This window comes from Fragaria vesca, linkage group LG7 (assembly GCF_000184155.1).
Source record: "Fragaria vesca subsp. vesca linkage group LG7, FraVesHawaii_1.0, whole genome shotgun sequence".
NCBI classification, from domain to species: Eukaryota; Viridiplantae; Streptophyta; class Magnoliopsida; order Rosales; family Rosaceae; genus Fragaria; species Fragaria vesca.
Genome location: NC_020497.1, coordinates 20,665,191 through 20,672,483, shown reverse-complemented (window position 1 = coordinate 20,672,483; position 7,293 = coordinate 20,665,191). Strand labels below are relative to the sequence as shown.

At 37.1% G+C, this 7,293-nt stretch overlaps 1 protein-coding gene across 1 annotated transcript in view; it reads left to right on the top strand.

Annotated features, from left to right (window-relative positions):
• Nucleotides 1-7,293, top strand: part of LOC101304136 (TMV resistance protein N-like) — a 20,420-nt gene that overhangs the window by 3,124 nt on the left and 10,003 nt on the right. The window lies entirely within an intron of this gene.

Here is a 7,293-nt window from a genome sequence, read left to right as displayed (position 1 = left end):
GTACGTACGTACGTACGTACGTCGTCGTCGTCGTCGTCTCTCTCTCTCTCTCTCTCTCTCTCTCTCTCTCTCTCTCTCTCTCTCTCTCTCTCTCATGATGGTTCATATGCAGGAAACCTCTCGTTTTTGGACTGATTTCTATTTGGTAATTCCTGGAAGTGAAATTCCTGAGTGGTTCAAAAATAATCAAAGTGTGGGAGGCTCGGTAATTGAGAAGTTACCTTCGGATGCAAGTGATAGCAAGTTGATTGGGTTTGCTGTATGTGCTCTATTTCTGCCTCCAGACAATCCGTCTGCCGATCCTGATTTATTTGTCTTTACTTGGTACAATTATAGTGCCGGTACTTTGTTAAGAAAATTTTGTTTCATTATAAATCCGAGTTTTTCACATCACATTATGTTAGCTATTTTGCCCCAAAGGCGTCTAAAGGACACATGCAATGAGGTGGAGTTTGTCTTTGAAATCCTTTCACGGGGATGCCCGAAGTTGAAGCAATGTGGGTCCCGTGCAGTGTACGAGCACGACATGGAAGAGGTGATCAGTAGAATGAACCAATACAAGTGCAACATTTCTGTTTACGAGGCTACGGATGAACAAGAAGGTGCCATGGTTAAGGCAACACAAAAGGCAGCAACAAGCAGAAGCGGTGACTACGACGACGAATATTACTCTGCAGAAGAATGAAAGAATTTCAGCAGAACCCATTGAACCGTCTTCCTTTGTAAGCATCCTGTGCCTCGAAGCAAAAATGAAAGGCTAACACTTGTATTCTCACTAAGAAGTAATTGACCATTTCACATTATGACTCCTAGTTGCAACGGGAAATTCTCAACATCTTTCTTCTCTGTCATGTGGACATATTTTACCATTTGCATGCTCTGTCATCTTGAATTCTTGATCAATAACAAGAAGATCATGTTTGTTATTGATCCACTTCTTTTTCAAGTCTCTATGAGTTTTCAAAGCCAAAAGGAAGCTCATCTTACAAAGTTTTTCTATTTTTGCATTGGATTGAGAAGAATGCTTCACATAGTTTGAAACAAAAGAGTAGAAATTTATAATTTACTGTCATCAATGAAGCTAATTCCCTACGGCAGAAGAATATATACACATGAAGCACTCAAACTCAACCAAAAACATTTTTTCTTTTCAGTAGTAGCATTACCAGAGGGTCCGACAGAAAAGACTCGTTACTTATTTTGCTCTAGCTTCAATCTCATGTTCATCATCAGGGGATCCAGAGGAAATTATCATGGCTCTGATTTCATTTCCTACTAATTCCAGTAAATATCTCAACACACTGGTGTCCATACATCTTGCAAATTAACAGAAGCATAAGAACAATTTCTAAAAACATACTAGGACTAGGGTAGTGGATTTCCATATCATTCCAACCTATGATGCGTACTCGGAAATGAGAATGTTCGCCATCATAGTTGAACACCAAGAGCTCACCTTCTTCAAGCAAGTAAAACTGAGTAAATGCTTTCCACCCCTCCTCTAACCACATATGGTTACCACATGGTGACTTACTCAACTTTACTTTCCAAGGTTCTTCCCAGTTTGGAACTTTGAGGAATGTATGATCCCCCATTTGATGTCCATACTTTGATAGGAAATCCGGGTCACCTTCTGAATTCCCTAGCCCAAGATCGTAACTGAATGAAGACAGTAATCAAAATCAATGCAAGCGAACACAAGATATTAACGAGATTCGGTCAAAAAAATTGACCTACGTCCACCGGTGGATCCACTAAACGAGAAGAATGTTACAACTGAAGAACAATACGGTTCTTCCACCCTCAAATAACCTTTCTCCTCACACTTTAGATTCTCAACAGAGAACTCTTAATCACCCAAACTCTCAAAGCTTGCAACTCTTGAATACTCTAAACTCTCAATTGATCCACACCTAAAACTATGTCTCTAATGTCTTATTTATAGACTCTCAATTAGTCCGACTTACAATAGGATTTAGAACCATAGCAAGAATCCTAAACCTTTACTCCTAAGGATAAACTCTAAGAATCCTAGATACACTAGAATAACTTACCCAAAACCTTCAGAAGTAAAGAATCCAAAACAGACAAGGAATTCGTTTTAAGCCGCAATCCTAACATTGTTCACAGCTGCAGCTGGAAGTTCCTGTACATAGGTATATAGTTAGACTTGGTCACGATGCATAATGGTGGGTTCAAATTAGAGGCAAAAACCAAGGCCAAGGGAATAGAAACACAGTAAACATGAAAACTTGCTAATATCAAAGGCAAAACAAGCCTCAAATCATTACAATGCTGGTAATTTAACCCAATGCTTTAAAAAACGCGCCTCGGGTGTGCCTTGAGGCTTAAAAGGCGCGAGGCGCAGGAAAATTTCATTGTGTTTTGCTGGTTAGGCGCAGAGGCGCAAAAAACGCACCCCCAAGGCGCATAAGGCGCAAAAAACGCACCCTAAGGCGCATAAGGCGTGCGCCTAGTTGAAGCAACAGAAAACGGGGTCGTTTTGGGTAAGTGTTTCGCATAAGGCTGGGGGTCATGCGCCTCCCTCTGTCTTTTCGCCCTCCTTCCCTCCTCCCTCTCCCTCTTCCTCTCCCTCTCGAACACAGAGACACAATCGACCACCACCAAGATTCCACCAGTTCGTGAATCGCGACCACCACAGACCATCCGACCATCGACCACCACCGACCATCTGACCACCACCAGGATTCCGATCATCCGACCAGTCGACCACCGCCTCGTCGCTGTCTTCTACAACTCAATCGCCTCAAACCTCTTCCTCCTAAGCCTCCATTGTAGTCACCAACTCACCTCTGATTTGAGGTACGCAGTACGCACCTCTTCCTCCGAATTTCTGATTCAATTGAACTGTTGTCAGTGTTGTGAATTGTGTTTTCTTAGTATATGATGCAACATTGTGCTCTGATTATCTAAGTATAGATTGGACTCATTGGTGCAAGCTTCCTGTAAATGCTCACAACTCTGTGTTGGTTTTGTGACTTTGTCCAAGTATAGATTGTTTTTGTCAATGGTGTGTTGCAGGCAGCATTTACAGGAAGCTGTCTGTAAATGGTGTGTTGGTTTTGTCAATGGTGTGTTGGTTTTGTCTAAGTATAGATTGCTTTTGTCAATGGTGTGTTGCATGCAGCATTTACAAGAAGCTGCTTGTAAATGGTGTGTTGGTTTTTTTTTCAAAAGGCTTACGCCTTGGTGAAGCTCTCGCTCCATAGCCTTTCTCTCCCAGTTTTCTCATCATCCTTACCAGAGACAAGAGAAGTTGATCAAGGAATCGGAGATAGCTGAAGCATTGATATCCATGTAAGCTTCTGATTTGGTTGATTGTTTGAATTTCGGTGCATGCAGCTTCTGGGTGAGGCAGATGATCTTCAATTTTCATCTCTTTCTCTCAGTTTTCTTCTCTGTTTCTCTTCGATTCCGTCTCTGAGTTGACGGATTACGCCTTTTGCTGCGTGGCTCTGTGTTGTTGGGTAGTGGGTAAGACTGCGGTGGACGAGACCAGCCATCGAGTAAGATTTTGATTGAATCCTTTCTCTTTAGTTTCTGGGAAAGATTTTGATTGAATCCTCTATCTTGAGTTTTATCACTATACCTCTGAACTCTGAATTTCTCACTATACCCATGAAGACTACGATCTCTATAAGAACCAAAAACAACGATTTCATTCAATGTTTTTTTGTCAAAGAAGTTGCATGATTGGATTTTATTTTCGATTTACCAAAAGCAAGCACTGATTAGGCTAACTGTTATCACTATGTTCGTTTATAAAATCTTTTGGACTTCAGTTTTCCATAAGTAGATTTGAGATTTCATATCAGTGTTTTACAACTTTGGCTTTTGTATGTTTTATTACTATGGGTATTGTTTGAAGTTTAAATACTGATCAGAATTTTTTGTTTTTGACAGATTTACAATCAGTGATCTTTTGAGTATTTGAAGTTAGTGTATAAGGTATGTTCCTAATCCTTTGTGGTTGTTCATTGTGTTCTTGAATCATGATTCAAAAGAGAATTGTTGAGAATTGTTTTTGATCTAGAAGATAATTGATTTCTTTTCAGTATTTTTTTTCCCGAATCAATTAACTGGCTTTGCTATTTCAGTGTTTGGTTCTAAGAACCAAGGAAATAACTATATTATTCTAGATGGCGAAAGATTTGGGTCTCTTTTTTTGCTATTTGGTTATGTATGCATGCCTATTCTACAGCTTGGAAGTTTAGGGCAAAGAAAAAGAATTAGAACTTCTTTTTACAAAGAAAAAGATTTTTTTTTTTTTTAGGAGTTTAGGGTCTCCTGGTTAAGAGTAAGAGTATGTACACTAGGTGTAAGCTTTATGGACTCATTAATTGAAACATTCATATTAGCATATCATTAGGATACTTCATAAGTGTAGTTATCTTTTTTCCATAAAAATTGTCAAGATAATGTCTTTTTGGTTTTTGGTTGGTTATATATAATGAATATTGGGTTTATTGTTTATTGCAGGATCCTTCCTAATTGATCTATATCTTGCATTTTGCTGTTTTTATTTTGTAGCACTATCAGGTTTCACAGTGTCAGATAATGATTTTCTTACTGTCAATTATTTATTATTATTTTTTGCTGTCATTAGTTACTGTGATTAGTATTTGAAACAATCAATAATTTTGAAGAGGACATATACCAGTCATATATATGGCTGATTTGCTTTGCCACAAGTGACATAATACGTGTTGCAGTGAACATTTGGGATTAGTTCTGTTGAAATAAACCTCAAAGCAAGTGCTGCATATAAAAAAGACTACATGCTTTGATTGGAAAAATTAAATATGTGGAGGAAGTAAATGCATATCTGCAAAAGTGAATGTTCTTGGACAGGTTGTGATACTGGAAGCAAAGGACTTTGATTTTAGAACTATGGATAACTTTTCTTCTTAGGTAAAGCTCAGTTGTTGCTTTGATTAGATTCAAGGATGCAGTTTTTTAACTGTGTTGGTGCATTTTAGCTTTATATTATCGAACTACTGAAAGTGCAAATACTTTTACTCCAACTAGTTTTCGTTTGTTGGTTTGAATATAAATTTTGGACAGTGAACTATCAGTTGAAGTATTCCTATTTGATTTTAACTGCTAATTTTTGCATTTGGTTTGACTAGATGCATGGCCATGTTTATTTGCATCAACTTAGTTGAGATGGAAATTTTTGTCTGGTTTGAAATTTGAAACTGATTCAACAATGATATGAATTCTCTGATCATTTAGGTGAAGGGTGGTTTTATTTGATTACTAGTTACAAGTAATGCAATTGCGTGAGATTTTGCTTTTCCGTTCATCTTTTGTGTAAACAATGCAGAGGTCCGTTTTGGCAAAACAGTTGCCTTATTAAGTAAACAGATTGGATGAGTATGGAAATCAAGAGGAAACTCCGAAAGCAATATCAAGCGAGTCCATAATCTATTCTCAAGCAATGAGTTACAACTTGCAATTTACAAGTCGTTAACAGTTGTAGCACTAATTTGTTTGGTGTTGTCATAGTTAGGTCAATTCTGTGTAGAGAATCTGATTTTGTTGCCGATACCTTGATAAACGTTGGTCATCTACACTCTTATGAAGGTTTTTTCCGGGAAGAAATTAAAATGCTTCTATGTTGTCAACACGATATTTAGCAGTGACGTTACAATCCTTATGTAAAAGCAAACATCTCTAACACAATGAGAATTGAAAGCTCGAGTTAAAGCAAGCAGGTTGAAGCCCAGCAGTTGAAGCCCAAAACAAAGCATCATTCTCAATCTCACATGCTTGTAATCTTTCCCTGGATTTATGAATGGCTGCTGGAATTGATCTTAATCGACTCTGCTTGTAATCTTTTTTGCTTAATGATAAAGTGGTAATTTATGAATAGCAAATTGGAATAGGTTTTGTAACCAAAAAAATAAAATAAATTGGAATATGTTTCAATGGATATATTTTTTGCTATATCCAAACAACTTCAATTTTCAATGGATATATTTTTTGCTATATCCAAACAATTTCAATTTTCAGTCTTTGGGTAGCATTGTTGTTTTGTGTTAGAGCAACTTTATCAGACTCTCTATTTTAGCTTTTAGCTATTTTAGAGAGCGTGTTTAGCTTTTTTGGATGTTTTAGGAGCTCCAGCAGACTAGCCAAACTTAAACTATTATAATTTTTAACTATCTCGCTAGCTAAATATAGCTAGCGAGATAACTCAAATGAGGCTAGCTATAATTTATTACATTCTTTATAAGATATTTTATGTGATATATAAATATATTTAAACTATTTAATTTATATTTGAAAAATAATGTTAATGTAATGCTAGCTAAAATAGAGAGTATTAATACAGCAACATTTCTAAAGTGGCTAGCCAAAATGACATTTTAGCTAATTTGACTAAAATTTGACTTAAAAATGGCTAGCATTGCTAAAAATGCTCTTAAACTGTGAACAATTCCGTTCTAAACTTCCAATTAAAGGAGTCATCAATTTCTGTTATGTAGGGGGATTCGATTTTATATCAACTAGCCCAAAAAATACTATGTTTAGTTCCACTCTGGTCATTAGGAAACGGAAAATTTTGACAAACCTAACCATCGAACTCTGTGGAATAAATATCATGCGTTGCAGCCAGCGGGCCTGCAGTTCCTTGAAGGTAATAATTTTCCCAGCAAAAGAAAATTATTAAACTTGGGATTACCCATGAAAACTATGACTAGAGCAAGAACAAAAACTTCATCATGGTGACCCAAGTTTCCATTGTTAATTACTAATCAGTCAAGCTCTTCCACAGGGCCTGCAATCGTTATATAACTTCTATTCTATTATGTTGGCCTGCAAAGGAACTGTAATCCAAGTTACTTAAAGTCAAGGACAGGATGAGTTTCCTACTCTGCCTTGTATAATAAGACACACTTGCCTTTCTATTCTCACCAGTCCCTACTCCTTTACCGTTCGTCACTAATATACCACATAATTTATGCAGTAGAAACTTTGGCATTTGGATTTCATGTGTCTGTAATGGTCTGGCATTGTTATTTTGTTTGGGAAAAAGATCCGGCTCCACATGATTGTAATTTTTATTAATAATCCAAGATTCCATTCCACCTATAACAATCTCAGACTGATTCCTTCTTCATTGTTAGTTTTATATAAACTCAACCCGATTGATCCCCACGGCCATCATCGATTTATACTCCAACTTCTTTCCATTCACTCACACCCAGCTGTGTGTTTTCTTGTAAAGCCTGGAATCCGGAATTGTATTCCGCTATGTGATTTTGT